The 10,601-nt window shown below is 44.7% G+C and overlaps 1 long non-coding RNA gene across 1 annotated transcript; it reads left to right on the forward strand.

Moving 5' to 3' along the window:
* The first annotated feature begins 3,069 nt into the window (after positions 1-3,069).
* LOC119282444 lies at positions 3,070-5,443 on the forward strand. Its single transcript, XR_005138739.1, has 4 exons — positions 3,070-3,661; positions 3,748-3,800; positions 3,881-4,006; positions 5,054-5,443. It is a non-coding gene; the product is annotated as an uncharacterized LOC119282444 (long non-coding RNA).
* The last annotated feature ends 5,158 nt before the right edge of the window (positions 5,444-10,601 follow it).

Raw genomic sequence — 10,601 nt, forward strand, 5'->3', positions numbered from 1 at the left:
TCTCATAAATTTTTTGGATCATATCTTCATCAAATATGTCAAAAACCTTCCTTGCCTAGTTCAAAAATAACTCAACAATATTCATTTTCCTATTTTGTTCAGAGCAGCACTTTGTGAAGGAAGTGTTATTTATATATTCTTCATTTCCCTAAAAATTTGTGAAGACGGTCTTCTTAGTAACGTATCATCCTCAGCCAAAATTCACGCCCATTAGCCATGTACATTTCCCGTAGCGCAAATCAAACACTTGGTTGCTTATTCATGTTTGAGCATCGATCGGTCTCCTCGTGAGAATCTTATGTTATAAGTTTCTTCCTAGCATCTACCTGGGGAGTGAACAACCCGCTAGACATGCCTAGGCTGCCCAGAACGCATGGCAACGCCATGGTCACGCGGTGACCACGCGGTGGGCATGCGAGCTTATGCGCTCTAGAGTTGGGGCCCTCAGCCACCGTCGAAACCTCGATGTCTCACCATCAAACCTTGTATTTCTGATTAAATAGATACTTATTTACCTAGAAATGATTTTTGGTAAGAGCAAACTATGAGGCACTTGTAGTTCAAATTTGACCCGCTTCCACCTGAATCAGCGGGAATTTGTCTTTTTCACCAGAGGTGGATCAAAACTTTTGACACCCAACCATTTTGTCAATTGTGCATCATATATGGCTTAGTATTTTATAAAATTGATTAGGTCCAATTTTGCAACAAATATATGTTAGATCCTTCACAAAAAACTCATTTTGGGCCCTGCAAAAATGGAAAATGAATTTTTCGTCCAAAGAAAATGAAAACTTCCTTAGGCAACATTGTTTGTCATTCCAAGATGCACCCTTGTGCATGATATGAGGTCATTTGAACAAACTATGCCATGAATATGGCCATAAGATTGATAATTTGGGTTGAAAGCCATGAATCTTCACATATGATAGCTCATTTCTGAGAACACTTTTTTAAAATAATTACCGTATTATAAGTTTATTATTTTTCCTGGAAACTTGGTCACATATAATGACACAATGCGAAGGTTTTCCAATTTTTTTAGTTTTTTTGAATTTTTTATGCCCGTTTCAAAATGCGGTCAAAACGGCGGGCTTGACCATTCCTATCTAGTGGTTGAATCTTGGAATTTTTTTGGTGTTTCTCTGATTATATAGATACTTATGTACCTATAAATGATTTTTGGAAAAAATAAATAGCAAACTATGAGGCAACTTCAGTTCAAATTTGACCCGTTTCCACCTGAATCAACGGGAATTTGTCTTTTTCACCAGAGGTGGATCAAAACTTTTTACACCCAACCATTTGGACAATTGTGCATTATATATGTCCTAGTATTTTATAAAATTGATTAGGTCCAATTTTGCAACAAATATATGGTAGGTCCTTCACAAAAAAAACTCATTTCAGGCACTCGGAAAATGGAAAATGGTTTATTCATCCAAATAAAATGAAAACTTCCTTAGGAAACATTGTTTGCCATTCCAATATGCACCCTTGTGCATAATATGAGATCATTTGAACAAACTATGCCATGAATGTGGCCATAAAATTGATCATTTGGCTTGAAAGCCATGAATCTTCACGCATGATAGCTCATTTCTGAGAACACTTTTTAAAATAATTTCCGTATTACAAGTTTATTATTTTTCCTGGAAACTTGGTCACATATAATGACACAATGCGAAGGTTTTCCAATTTTTTGATTTGTTTTGAATTTTTTATGCCCGTTTCAAAATGCGGTCAAAACGGCGGGCTTGACCATTCCTATCTAGTGGTTGAATCTTGGAATTTTTTTGGTGTTTCTCTGATTAATAGATACTTATGTACCTAGAAATGATTTTTGGAAAAAATAAATAGCAAACTATGAGGCAACTTCAGTTCAAATTTGACCCATTTCGAGCTGAATCGGCGGGAATTTGTCTTTTTCACCAGAGGTGGATCAAAACTTTTTACACCCAACCATTTGGTCAATTGTGCATTATATATGTCCTAGTATTTTTTAAAATTGATTAGGTCCAATTTTGCAACAAATATATGGTAGGTCCTTCACAAAAAAAAACTCATTTCAGGCACTCGGAAAATGGAAAATGGTTTATTCGTCCAAATAAAATGAAAACTTCCTTAGGCAACATTGTTTGCCATTCCAATATGCACCCTTGTGCATAATATGAGATCATTTGAACAAACTATGCCATGAATGTGGCCACAAGATTGATCATTTGGCTTGAAAGCCATGAATCTTCACGCATGATAGCTCATTTCTGAGAACACTTTTTAAAATAGTTTCCGTATTACAAGTTTATTATTTTTCCTGGAAACTTGGTCACATATAATGACATAATGCGAAGGTTTTCCAATTTTTTGATTTTTTTTGAATTTTTTATGCCCGTTTCAAAATGCGGTCAAAACGGCGGGCTTGACCATTCCTAGCTAGTGGTTGAATCTTGGAAAACTTTTGATGTTTATCTGATTAAATAGATACTTATGTACCTAGAAATGATTTTTGGAAAAAATAAAAAGCAAACTATGAGACTGCCGCAGTTCAAATTTGACCCGCTTCCCGCTGAATCAGCAGAAATTTGTCTTTTTCACCAGAGGTGGATCGAATCTTTTGACACCCAACCATTTGGTAAATTGTGCATTAAATATGTCCTAGTATTTTAGAAAATTGATTTGGTCCAATTTTGCAATAATTATTTGGTAGGTCCTTCATAAAAATACCTCATTTGGGGTACTCAAAAAATAATTAAAAATAGCTAGAAAGATAAAAAATGCATGAAAATTTGTGATCATCCATAAAATGTGGTCTAACTTGAGTGATAAATCTAGTTGAGCCATTTTGCAAAATATTTACCTAGTTTAGTACTTAGAGACTATTTCAAATCATAAATTTTCTGAACCAATCAGGGCACTTCCCATGGATCACCCCAATGTAGCCGATCTGAACCGTCCACATCTGACGGATCCAACGGCTCTCACTCACCTCTTAGGTCTCTCTCTCCCCAACCGAAACCCTAGCAACCCGCTCTCCTTGCTCCATCCAGATCTCTCTCCCGCCGCCGCCTGTCTCCTCCTCCCTCGTCCTCGTCTCCTCGCCGCCGCCGTCACCTCCTCCCCGTCCCCGACCTCCTTCCGGGTTCCGGGATGCGCCCTGATTGAATCGATCCCTCCCATCTCCTCCCGATCCTGATCCAGTCCTCTCCCCGCCACTCCAACCCACCCACCGAACCGATCCCGCTACCACCCACCGAACGTATCCCGATTCTCCTCCGGTCAAGACCTTCTTCCCCCCGATTCCCCCCAATCCCAATGACACCGACAACATCCATCCATCCGCAGCTCTCCCTCCTACCGTGGGGATGGATGAGGAGATCCCGCTCCCACCGAACCGATCCCGCTCCCACCCACCCATGGATGGATGTGGACGGGGCCAGGACGGCGCCGGCGCCGGATCTGCACCCACCTGCGTCTCGATGGGGCAGCACAACGGAGCGCGCGGCCGCGACGCCGCCCTCATTGGGACGCCACCACCACGCGTCTGCGCCATGGAAGACGAGGAGGAGTGCCTCCCTCCGTCGTACGGTACGCCGCCATGGAAGGAGATGGAGCTCCTCCCTTCTCCTCAACCACGCACACAATAGGAGATCGGCAAGGGTGGGTACGAATCCCTTCTCCCCTATACTGGTCCTCTTCTTCTCCTCTAATATCTGAATCTCATTTTCTTCTTGCATCATGGAATCCAAGAGGGAGAGGAGGAGCTGCTCCGACCCACCCTACTGACGATCGACACCGTGGAGGTGTCCCTCCTCCCCTTCCCTCCCATCCTCTGCTTCTTCTTGATTAGATCTGATCTGATCCGTGAAGGGGGTTTGTGCAGGCTATCACCATGGTAAGCCGAGGTGCTGTGGGTGTCGAGGAAGACGATGGTTCGGGTGAGACAGTGAAGAGAAGATAGCGTGCAGAGCGGGAGGATGTCGGTTCCAGCTGCGTAGATTACTCAAGGGTAAAATCATCTAACATGTCCCAGTTTGGTTGCTTGGTCCACTCTAGCTCCATTCCGGCCTCGGTGTCCAGTGATTTAATTTGTGGTTGTGTAGTAGCATCAGCGCTGTGTGCTAATGTTTAGCACAGATGATGTACATACGGTGTGTCTTTTTCTTCAGTCACAGAAGTTAGAATAGCATCTTCACTGTAGTTCTACTTGCAACTCAACTAAACTGCAGCACAGTTCAAATATAACATATGACACTGATTCCGGCAATGGAGTCCAACATCAGGCTTGTGATAAGCTGGCTTGTTGTCTCTGTTGGATGGATAGCATTATCTTGTTCATGCAAATACTTGCTAGGCTTTACACTAATACATACTTTACATGTTCATGCAAATCCGATGTGAAACTGGTCATCTTGTTCATGCAAATCTAGACACTCTAATGCATTATCTTGTATTGTATTAGTATGATAAGTATGTGTTAGGTTTGTCCAGTCCATCAATGTTGGTAAATGTGTTGTGGTCTATGCATGTGTATAGAATATTTTTATTTTGTTGGTTGTTGCAACACTTGGATTATTTATTAATATAACCCAGCAGTGATGCTTCCATTTTAACACATGTACTAGTGTGCTAAAACTACTACTGTACCTGCTTCTTCTTAGCCTGAGTACTACATCAGGCTTGTATTAACTTGTGTTAATTGTATTAACTTATGGCCTAGTCACTGCAGTCATCTTGTGCAGTCTATCAGAATCCATTCTCCTGCTCTTTTTCTTGTACTGTATGTCATCCATTGTTCAAACCTGTTCGTAAGTTCTTGTAGTGTGTCGCTCTGTTTAGAAGTGCAGTTTTATTTTAGGATTTGCTTCCTGTGTGGTACTGGATGGCTGAGTATTAAAACAATTTGATTACTATCGAAAGCACTTTAATTCTCTGGAATTAAACTTTGACAAGCATGCATATATATGTGTCAATTTGTCTGGACTACATGATGGCATTCTACGATTCTGTTTAACATCTTCCTTATTATCTTCTTATTTCTCTTGTCCTTGTGCAGCAGGATTTGATTCTGTACAAGGGGTTCATCGTGCCAGGCTCCTCTTTTCTGATGATTCCATGCAACGGTGGTGGCGATGGTGGTGTTTGGCATCGGCTACAAAAACACACCGCCATGTCATGTCAATCAAGTTAATTAGATGTTGCTCTTTTCATGTTCTGCTTCATACATACATGCATATGTAATGGCTCCCTGCCTCCCTGCCTGCTACATCTCCGCTTGCATAAATCAAAGAGAAGAAAGAAACACCCAGCTTAAAATAATTGTAATGAGCAGCACATGCCTTTCATTTTACAGGATGGTCATTGTATCATGATAACTGGATCATATCTATGCCACATACAAATCATTGAGCAGTGTTCCTGATGGCCTGTTACCTTGAATAATAATGTTGACAGGAGCATTTTGTTGCACGTTTGCGACTTCTTGCTTGAATCCCAAAGTTTCAGATCAACGTGGGGTTCAATGTTTTCTTTCCATTCTTATTGTCTGTCCTAGATCGTTCCCAGTTCACTGAATCAAGTTGCCTGACCTACCTATCAGGCTGGCTCACATAGTTGTATCTGTCGTATCCTTTCTAGTTGGACATGCGCAAGCTGTGTTTGTACATAAGCTCATTTGAAAATGACATACTAGTAGCAGAAAAGTTTAGTGCAATAGTTGTCTGTCAACGTTTAGTGCCAGCAGCAAAATTCAGTTATGCACAAGCACCATTTGGCAGCAGCATAGGTATATAGCATTCATTTAGCGGCAGAAAAATCCAGTTCATTTTACTCTTTGCTCTCTTTGGCATTTACAGTCTTGGACTCCCTGGCTGCTCCTCCTCTGGCCAATAGTGAAGCACCCGACGAGGCCAGTAGCAAGGAAATGCGGCGGGATCGTGCTCCCGTGATCGTCTGAGGCGCCTGCTCTGCTGCTCAAGGTACGATTACCTGTTGATTCCATGGTCTTGATGTTTTTCTCCTACATGGTTCGGAAGGTGAATCTGCCATTTGAGAAGTCAGACTACTGTGGATGTAGCATTAAGCCCCTGGATTTTTTGCTTACAAAATGTGTGTGTTCTTTGAATTTGTTACAAAATCAGTGGTTTGAAGTATTCAGACATATAATCAACTGAATTTATTGGCAAACTGATTGACAAATCTGAAGATGCTTTGACAGTTGGTCAAGGAGCAAAGTGTGTGAGTAGGCCGCTAGTTTTCATTATCAGTAAATAGTTGGTTGCTGTGTAGGTTTTCGATGCTGTTGTGGTAGCCCCATCGGTGTTGCGTTGAATCTCATGCCAGCGCTGATGCGCCCGTGGCTTGATGTGCTATGATCTTTATTTGTGTAGGTTTTGTTTGATGATATGCTTAGATTATGATCATAAGCATGGTGGTTTGATGATGTTGAGGCCGGCTGTGAAATTGAACTGTCATTCATTACATGCTCTGTTAAACACTACTAGAAAAAGGGCTATAGATGGGATTGACACTAATGGCGCACCAGGCAGGCGGTGCGCCATTAGTATATACTAATGGCGCACCACACTCTGCTACGCCATTAGTGTTGAAACTACTAATGGCGCACCAGGCCCGAGGTGCGCCATTAGTATCAAAAAAAATTGAACTAGTGCGCCTGTCCAAACATACTAATGGCGCATCCAGACCAGGTGTGCCATTACTAGTTGTAACTAGTAATGGCGCACCTCTCGGAAAGTGCGCCACTAATATTGTTTTTTTAATTATATTTTTTATTCCTTTTTTTGCAAAACTACTAATGGCGCTACTCTGGGGAAGTGCGCCATTAGTATGTTTTTTTTTGCAAAACTACTAATGGCGCACCACCAGAAGGTGCGCCATTAGTAACCTGGATTACTAATGGCGCATTTGTGGCTGGTGCACCATTAGTAAGTGGGCAGCAACAAGATATTTTGGACAGCCTCTCCTACCCACATTCACTTTCCCCCCACTTCATTCTCTCCACCGCCTCCTCCTTGTCTCGGGTGCCTCCTCTTTCTCACCTCATTTCCACCATAGATTCATTCAAATTAAGTGGTTTAATTACCTTGTTTTGATAGGTAAGTAAGGGGGGAAGCTATATTTATGTTGTTCTCCCTACAACAATGTGCACATGCACTTTTTATGGCCTAGCTAGCTAGATCTATGTATGTTCGTGGTGTTGCATATGTTTGTGGTGTTGCATATGTGTTTGTGTTTGGAGGTGTACCGGTATTTGAAATGAGATAGTTGCCAATATTTTGCCGGAATGTTGATTCATTTCCGTTTCGGCGAGAATTTTGGCATTAAGCATTCTTTTTGGTCCTATTTTTAGGGAAAGTCATGCCAAAATTTTTCTTGGTTCTAAAATATCGTTTTGCTCTATCCCGCAGGCGACCATGGTCCGCACGATGACCGAAGGCATCATGAATAGGTTTTTGAGGTCCGCGAAGGCCGAGATGCTTCAAAAGAACGAGACGGAGATAAGATGTCCATGTCGAAGATGCAAGCTGAAGAGCCTTATTGCGGACCCGGATTCCGGGCAGGGGCGGGACCACCTGCTCTTGCGTGGTTTCATGGATGGCTATCGGTGGCAAGGTGATGAAGATGACTACGAAGTCGTCCATGGGGGGCGGGCAAGAAATGAGGAAGGGCAGCAAGACAACCACCGCGGCTCGGGCGGGCGAGAAGACGAAGAATCCCCAGGAGATGATCACGACGGTGATGCTGTACACAGTCATCATGTAGAAGATGCAGGACATGATGATGAGGAAGATGCCGGAGCAGATGACGGGCATGATCATGAAGATGATGATGCCGGCGGAGCAGACGACGCTGGACCATCGATGGGCTGGGTGCAGGACCCTCATATTCAAGAGCTGCTTCTCAAGCAGACGGATAACGCAAGAGCTGCCGCCCGAGAGAAAGCCAAGATGGATCAACTTGAGTTAGACGTGGTTACTCCATTGTATGAAGGATGCAGGCCCGAGGATACCCGCCTGAAAGTAACGCTCATGGCTCTGGAGATGAAGGTAAAACACAAAATGACCGACGCATGCTTCGACGAGAACATGTCATTCTGGCACGAACATCTTCCCAAGGGGAACAAGTGCCCGACCAGTTTGGAGGAGGCGAAGAAAATCATGTGTCCTCTCGATTTACCGCACGTGAAATACCATGTGTGCATGAACAATTGCATCATTTATCGGGACGAGCACGCGGAGTCTACCATATGTCCGGTGTGCGGCGTCACTCGATACAAGAAGAGGAAGAAAGCTCCTCAAAAAGTGGTGTGGTAATTTCCGATCACTCCTCATCTGCAGCGGTATTTCGCGGACCCTAAGGTAGCAAAGCTCCTGCGTTGGCACGCGGATAGGGAGGAGAAGAAGCGAGAAGATGACGCAAATGATCCGGAGATAGATAAAAAAGACAAGATGCTCAGTCACCCTAAGGATGCGAGCCAGTGGCAAGCGTTGAACTTCGAATACCCAGAATTTGGGAACGATCCAAGGAACATTGTGCTGGGCGCGAGCACTGATGGAGTCAATCCGTTTGGCAGCCAGAGAAGCACACATAGCACCTGGCCTGTGTTTGTGTGGATGTACAACCTTTCCCCCTGGTTGTGCATGAAGAGGAAGTACATTCACATGAGTATGCTAATTGAAGGGCCGAAACAACCAGGGAACGACATCAATCTGTATCTGGGGCTGCTGAAAGAGGAGCTTGACACGCTGTGGAAAACGCCAGCCAATACATGGGACACCGCAGAGAAAGAATATTTCCCTATGAGAGCCGCACTGCTCACAACAGTGCGCGACTATCTCGGTTACGGATATCTCGCGGGGCAGGTAGTCCACGGATTTTCTGGATGCGTAAGGTGCATGGATGACACAACGTATCGCCAGCTAGATAGAGATCCCGGGTCTTCGAAAACCGTGTTCATGGGACATCGAAGGTGGCTTCGCGATGATGACCCGTGGAGGAAACGCAAGGATCTGTTCGATGGTGAAACCGAACCCCGAAAACGCCCGTGTACGAGGAGCAGCGAGGAAATAGACAAGCTGTTGAAAAATTGGAAAGACTGCCCATTGCCGGGAAAGAAGCAAAAGGCGCCAGAGCCGGGAAAGAAGCGAAAGGCGCCAGAACCGTTGCTGAAGGTATGGAAAACGAGGTCTGTTTTCTGGGACATGCCGTACTGGAAGATCCACCGTGTGCCTCACAGCCTTGATGTCATGCATATCATGAAGAACGTGTGCGAGAGTCTGCTTGGTACCCTTCTCAACATGCCAGAGAGGACCAAAGATGGGCCGAAAGCAAGGGCAGACTTGAAATCAATGGGCATCAGGCAGGAGCTTCACGCTAATGATGATGATGATGATGATGAGGCGAAGCAGGACACAGAAAGTCGTCGCAAAGGCAAAAAGGCCAAGAAGACCAGAAATGACTACCCTCCTGCGTGCTTCACTCTAAGTCAGGAGGAGATCGAGCAGTTTTTCACCTGCCTCCTAGGAGTAAAACTTCCTTACGGTTACGCGGGGAAGATAAGCAGATACCTAGACCCAGCGGGATGAAGTCTCACGACTGTCACGTGCTGATGACGCAGATACTTCCAGTTGCAATCCGTGGGATCATGGACGCGCACGTCCGTGAAATGCTATTTGGCCTATGCAACTTTTTTGACGTCATCTCTCGGAAGTCGATTGGCGTGAGGCAACTCAGAAGGCTACAAGAAGAGATCGTGGTGATACTATGCGAGCTTGAGATGTACTTCCCGCCCGCATTCTTCGATGTTATGGTGCATCTGCTGGTCCATATCGTGGAGGATATCATCCAACTCGGGCCAACATTCCTCCACAGCATGATGCCATTCGAAAGGATGAATGGTGTCATCAAAGGATACGTTCGGAACATGTCACGTCCAGAGGGAAGTATAGCCAGGGGCTTTCTGACCGAAGAGTGCATCTCCTACTGCACGAATTATCTAGGCATCGAGAACCCCGTTGGTCTGCCCGTCAACAGGCACCTCGGCAGGCTCGCTGGATGGGGTCACTATGAGGGTCGCCGCGAAATGCATGTCGACTTCGAGGGTCGACTCGCCGACTTTGAAAGAGCAAACCTAGTCGCGCTACAACACATAGACGTGGTCGATCCTTGGGTGGTAGAGCACAAAACCTTTATTGAGAAGACGTACAATGACCGAGGCCAACAGAGGACGGACGGAGATATACTCAAAGAGCACAACTCATGTTTCACACGTTGGTTCAAGCAGAAGCTTCTGTCGTACCCTTTACATGAAGATTCTTCCGCGGAAGAACAACTCATATTCACCTTGTCACAGGGCGCCGAGCACAACCTAATGACCTATGAGGCGTACGATATCAACGGCTACACATTCTACACCGAGGACAAGGACATGAAGAGCGATGGTTATCAGAACTCCGGGGTAACGATGGAATCCTACACCGGTAAGGACAAGGACAGATACTATGGAAGGATCGAGGAGATCTGGGAGCTGAGCTACGCTGGAGAGAAGGTGCCGATGTTCCGTGTCAGATGGGCCAAGAGCGTCC

This window comes from Triticum dicoccoides, chromosome 3B, assembly GCF_002162155.2.
Source record: "Triticum dicoccoides isolate Atlit2015 ecotype Zavitan chromosome 3B, WEW_v2.0, whole genome shotgun sequence".
In the NCBI taxonomy this organism is placed as follows: Eukaryota; Viridiplantae; Streptophyta; class Magnoliopsida; order Poales; family Poaceae; genus Triticum; species Triticum dicoccoides.